The sequence below is a fragment of the Giraffa tippelskirchi genome, chromosome 13 (genome assembly GCF_054371585.1).
Source record: "Giraffa tippelskirchi isolate mGirTip1 chromosome 13, T2T-mGirTip1v1.2.pri, whole genome shotgun sequence".
Taxonomy (NCBI): domain Eukaryota; kingdom Metazoa; phylum Chordata; class Mammalia; order Artiodactyla; family Giraffidae; genus Giraffa; species Giraffa tippelskirchi.
The window spans coordinates 104,694,605-104,700,669 of record NC_137287.1 but is presented as its reverse complement, the minus strand read 5'-3'; the positions used below and the strand labels follow the sequence as shown (position 1 = coordinate 104,700,669).

Below are 6,065 nucleotides of genomic sequence, written 5' to 3'. Positions count from 1 at the left end.
ATTGTTTCTGTCTCAGGATCTTTCATGAGGTTATCGTCAAGGTGTCAGTTGATACTCATCTGAAGGCTTGACTGGGGTCAGAGGATTTGTTTTCAATATTTCTAACTCATGGCTGTTGGCAGGAAGCCCTCGTTCCTCACCATAGTCACCTCATTATGACAATGTGGCCGGCTTCCCCCAGAGTGAGTGACACAGAAGAGAGAACCAAGAGGAATCCGCTGTGCCTCTTATCACCTAGTCTTGGATGTCACATACTGTCATTTTTGCTCTATTCTATTTATTAGAAGTGAGTCACTAATCCCAGCCCACTCTCAAGGGGAGAGGAATTAGGCTCCACCTCTTGAAAAAAAGAATGTCAAAGAATTTGGGGACCTACTTAAAAACCATCATTGAGAGCCTCTGGCCTCTTTCCTGCAGAAGAGAGAACACTTGGCGTGTGCTTCTTGGACTGTTTCTTTGGAAGCTGTACCAGGCTTTATATGCTTGCATTGTCCAGGAAACCATCATGACAACAGTAATTATAGCGTACATTCAGAGAGTGCTTGTTATCTGCTCAGCACTGTGCATGCATTTCCTTATGGGGTCCTCACCACATACCTATGTGGTAAGCACAATAATCTCCATTTTCACAGGTAAGAAAACGGGCTCAGAGGAGGAGAGACACTTGCCCAAAGTCACACAGATATGAAATTCTGAGCTTGGATTCAAACGATGTCTTTCTGACTTCTGACCTCTTGTTCACCTTAGAGACTTTCTGGTCCTGTACTATCTACTAGAAATATTGCAAGCCACTTATGTAATTACAAACTTTCCAGTTGCCACCTTTTAAAAAGTAAGGAAAAAATAGATGAAAATAATTTTAATAATATGTTTTATTTAATCCCATAGAGCCAAACTGTTATAACTTCAGTACATAATGTACAAATTAATTAATGAAATGTTTTACATTCTTTTTCTCATAGTAAGCCTTTGAAATCGTGTATTTTATACCTACATCTCTATTCAGAGGTCAAATTTTCATTAGAAACCTTTGATTGGTATTTTCATAAAATTTACAGTTGAAAAAATTAGATTCACATAATCAAGTTATTTCCAAATATGCTAAAGTTTTCCAATAACTGAATCGAGTATTGGTGTTTAAAATTAACTAGAATGGAATTAAGTTCAGTTTCTCACTCACACTACCTGTATATCACATGCTCAGTAGCCATATGTGGTTAGTAGCTACTGTATTAGACTAAGCAGTTCTAACTGAGCACCCACATGAGGAAATTGAGGCCCACACGCATTCATGTAACAAGCCAGAACCAGAGCTGGTCCTAGAAACCTGGGGAAATGCAGGTAAGCAGAGATATTCCAGCTTTGCCCACCTCAATCTCCCATTGTCAATCCACTGTTTATTCAAGAAATATATAGTGCACACCTAGTCTGTGCTGATCCTTGGGGCCAGGAGCTGCTGGCAGCAAGACTGACAGGTCCCCACGTGCAGGTGAAAGGAATTCAACAGAAGCTCTCACAATCAAATGTGTGCTCTGATTGGGTAGACACATGGAAATATCAGAGAGGCCAACGGGGACCTGACCTGCTCTGAGGATGAGGGCAGGTTTCTCTAAGGAGGAGACCTGGAGCTGATGTGCATCTGAAGGAGCATGCTAAAAATCAGACAACCCCAACCTCTGTTGCCCAGCAACAGGCATTTATTTTCATGCTTCTGTGGCTACATGTTGATTGCAGTTTGACTATTAGAAGCTGGGCTCAGCTGGGTGGCTTTGGTCCAGGCTGTGGGTTGGGCTCAGGTCTACTCCTATGGTTTTCCTTCTGGACCCCAGGATGAATGGGCATCCACTCCCAGGGCAGTTTGCGACAGTATGAAATTTGTTAGGTATGTGTACGTGCGTGTGTAGTTGCTTCAGTTGTGTCCAACTCTTAGCATCCTATGGACAGTAGCCTGCTAGGCTCCTCGTCCATGGGATTCTCCAGGCAAAAATACTGGAGTAGGTTGCTGTGTCCTCTTCCCGGGGATCTTCCCAACCCAGGGATTGAACCTGCATCTCTTATGTCTCCTGCGTTGGCAGGCAGGTTCTTTACTACTAACGCCATCTGGGAAGCCCCCGAAATTTATTATGGTATATCTCAAACTTCTAAAATCCGAGTTTGTTTTTTCCTCACTGCCTCCAGACACCACACTGGCCCAGGACTCCACAGTCCCTGGACAACTGCCACAGCTCCTAAATGATCTACTTATTTGTCTCCCCACCCTCCTACTCTCAGTGCAGCATATTTTCCACACAGCAGCCACTTTATATGCAAAGAAAGTGAAAGTCAGCGGGGTGACTAACTTGGCCATGGTTATCATAAGCATTGGAGCCTTAATGTGAACTCAGCCAGTCTGACTTTTAGTTAGTCAGTCAGTGATAATAGGGCTTTTGGATCAGACTGGCCTGTGGGTGGATCCCAGTTCTGCCATATACTAGTTGTGTGAGCGTCAGCACATGAGTACCTATTTGTATTTTCAGTTTTCTCACCTAAAAAATGGACCAATAAGAGCCTCATAGACTTCTAATCAGGTATTGAAGAGATTACTTGTAACAGGGGTTGTCAGGGCCCCCACAGTCTTAGTAATTCAGAGTGCTGGAGCCATTGTCTGCATCTTATAGTCAGAGGGCTTTCTCCCAAATTACAGCCTCCCCATTAACAATGTAGGAGTATACTTCCACCATGGCTGCTAGTATATAACTATCCCTTTGGGTGAAATAATTCTGAGATCTGCGTTTTACTGTTTCCTAGGTCTCTGCAACAGAATTAAGACCCAGATGCCCACCTCAGTAACTGGCTGGGTAACACACTCTTTATTGGCTGTCTTCCCTTCTCTGTCTCATTTTCTGACTACCTTATCAGTGTCTCCTGAGATCACCTGCATGCACTCAAATCCTTTTTTCAAGGTCTGCTTCTGGGGAGCTCAAACTAATACACAAAGCAGTCATTTGTTCATTCAATGAGTATTTATTAAGCCATACAATGAGTCAGACTCTGTGCTAGATCCTGGGGATATTGGAGTGAACAAGACAGATTGTGTCCCTACTCTCAGAGAGCTGAAAGTCTAGGAACTAGGCAATGGCAAGTAAGCAAATAATGCTATCATTATGGATAGTGACAAGTATTGTGAAGAAATGATGTGATTAAAAAAAATAATGTGATAGTAATGGGAGCATTTTAAATGGGATGGTCAGAAAGGGCCTCTCTGGAGAGCTGATATTTAAGCTGAGACATGAAGGATGAGAAGGCACCAGCCTTGAAACAATCTGGGGGAACATTTCAGAAAGAGGCTAGTTAAACACAAAGGCTCTGAGATAAATAGGTGCTTGGGGTATTGAAGAAGCAAAATAAAATTATGTAGTTGAAGTTTATTCAACTAGAGAGATCATGCTAGGAAAAGAAATAAATAAGCGGGTTGGAGAAGTAAAAGAAAGCAGTAGCTAGATCATGCAGGTCCTAGGACACAGTAGGAAATTTGGATTTTATTGCAAAGGCAATGACAACTACCGGGAATTTTCAGCAGAGGAGTGATGTGATCTGACTTTTCTTTTTTTTCCTGCGGGGCTGGGCAGCTTTTGGGATCTTAGTTCCCTACCAGGGATCCAGATCCAACTCCAGACCATCGCAGTGAAAGGGCAGAGCCCTAATCACTGGACCGCCGGCGAATTCCTGTGACCTCAGGAAAAACACAAATATACTCCCTTAGGCTCTGTGTGGGAGAGAAGTTTGTAGGAGACTAGGTTAAAGGCAGAAGCAAGGAGACCAGTTAGGCTATTGCAGCCGTTTCTAGTGAGATAATGGTTGCCTGAGCTAGAGTTGCAGCAGGGGTAGAACGAGACAATAGGAAGTGATAGATTTGAGGCATTTTGGAGTTAGAACTGACAGAACTTTCTGACTGTGGAGACTGACGGGGAAGAAACAAAATGAGTTTCTCCTAGTGCAACTGAGAGGATGCTTGGGTCTGAGGTGGGCAAGACAGGGCAGACACAGGTTTTGGGTGAGGATGTGTGTATAGAAATGACGAATTCTGTATTAAGTTAGAGGCGGTCGATAGGTATCCAAAGGGGAGGTGCCCCATAGACAGTGGAACCTGTGGGTCTGTGACTCCAGCAGGGATGGCAAGAGGGGGTAGTCTATGCTGGAAACGTAAATTGCGAAGTCTTTATACCGCAGCGCTGTCCAACAGAAACAGAAAGTGAGCCAAGTAAATAATTAAAAATTTCTAAGTAGCCACAGTAAAACAAAAAAGTAAAAAGAAACAGTTGAAACTAACTTAAATAATATACTGACTTAGCCCAATAAGTCCTAAATATTATCTCAGCACCTAATCAATATAAAAATTATCGACGAGACAATTGGCCGTCTTTCTTCGACATTCAGTGTGTGTTTTACACTTAGAATATAGTTAACTAGCACTCGCTACGTTTCAAGCCCTCCGTTGCCACATGCGGGTTAGGGGTTAACACTTGGTTCAGGGCAGCAGTGGAGGATTTTCAAAGCCAGACGCTTAGGCCCACCCGGGACACTATAGACGACGCACTTCTGCCGGACGGAACACCCTCGACCGAAATTGCGGCGGAACGGAAGTTGCGTGTATGCGCGCGCAGCCGCAGACGGACGTGCCGGTACCGTTGGACAGGACTATCCGCGGCTGGACGCTGGGTTGTCGGGCTGCGGCAGGTGAGCGGCGCGCGGTTAAGGTGGCCTGTGCCCTCGCCTGTGGCCCATGTCTGGGGCTAGAGGGACCACGGTGCCCCGGGAATGCGCAGTGTCCAAGGGGAGAATGGGGCGGTGGTTATGGCGCGGACCCTGGAGTCAGACTCTTGGTATTCTCACCCCAGCTCCGCTGCCTGTTCGTTTGTGACCTTGGACAAGTCATCTCTCTTCCCCTTGAACTTTAGCTTTGTCACCTGTGAAAAAGTGGGGATGATAGAACCTGCCTCATAGTTGCTGTGAGGATCAAATACGGTAAACCGTGGAAAGCGCCTAGTACCGCCTGCTACGTTGTAATCACCCAGTAAAAGGTTTGGGATGCTTTACTGTTTACTTAGGTTGACAAGAGGCTACCGAAATCGTTGACATCGTTTTTGTCAACTATAAATTAATGTAGCGCCACTCAGAGGCGCCTACATTGTGCTTTGTAAGCATTTTATTTGTATTACCACATTTCATCCTCACAACAGACATGGAGATAGGTGCTGTAATAGGTACTATTATTCCCATTTACATATGAGGAAATGAAAGGTCCCAGAATTTGATTCCAGGTGCCCGAAGTTACCTGGTGAAGCAGCAGTTGGGTCAGACACTGACTCTTAAGATCATGTTCTATATCCACCATCAGGGAAGTGGCCTCGCTGCAGTCTGTGGTGTCTCAAAGATTTGGACACTGAACAACAACAACAATAACCACCAACGAAGGAGGTGTGGGCTGCAAAAGTGCAGTTACTGAAGACTTACTGTATGCCAAGTTAGGTTTTGATATCATTAATTATCAGCTCTTTGAGAGGTAGGTATTACTTTTTCCTTATTTAACAGAGGTGGAATTAGTGACTTAGATAGGTATTTGACTTGCCCACGGTCACACAAGTAAGGGGCAGAAACGGGTGACTTTAAAGCTCACATTGAAAGTCTACTGTTCTCTGTCACTTGAAAGTAGGTTGGCATTGCTCCTAAGTGCTGGTAGCATGTACAACAGGTGGTCAGATTGGAGAATTTACAAGCTACGTCTATCTCATTTTACATGTATAGCACCTGCCATGTTACTATAATGGTAGATACTAAGGATATAGAAATGAATGAGATTTGTTTCCTGTTTTCAGGGACCTCCGGCTTATAAGGGATAAGCAGTAATTAACAGCAAGGTGTGATGAGTCTTGTGATAGTTAGAAGAAGTCTTTGGGAACCCAGAGGAGGACCCCTGGACTTTGGCGGTGGTGGCCTGAAAAGGCTTCCAAGAGGAAGTAAACTAAAAGTAGTGTAGGAGTTGGTTAAGTCAGTTGAGATAAGATGTACCATCCAGAGAAGACAGC

At 44.3% G+C, this 6,065-nt stretch overlaps 1 protein-coding gene across 20 annotated transcripts in view; it reads left to right on the top strand.

The window, feature by feature from the left end:
- Nucleotides 1-4,645: 4,645 nt before the first annotated feature.
- CDK5RAP1 (CDK5RAP1 mitochondrial tRNA methylthiotransferase) overlaps nt 4,646-6,065 on the top strand; it is a 123,263-nt gene continuing 121,843 nt past the window's right edge. For 11 of the 20 annotated variants that reach the window (XR_014073842.1, XR_014073838.1, XR_014073837.1 and 8 more), the window contains exons 1-2: nt 4,646-4,716; nt 5,378-5,542. The gene's annotated coding sequence lies outside the window, so the exon portion shown is untranslated. Of the gene's footprint in view, nt 4,717-4,937; nt 5,061-5,377; nt 5,543-6,065 lie in introns of those variants that run through there. The other 9 variants (XR_014073840.1, XR_014073841.1, XR_014073844.1 and 6 more) reach the window with 2 other exon arrangements.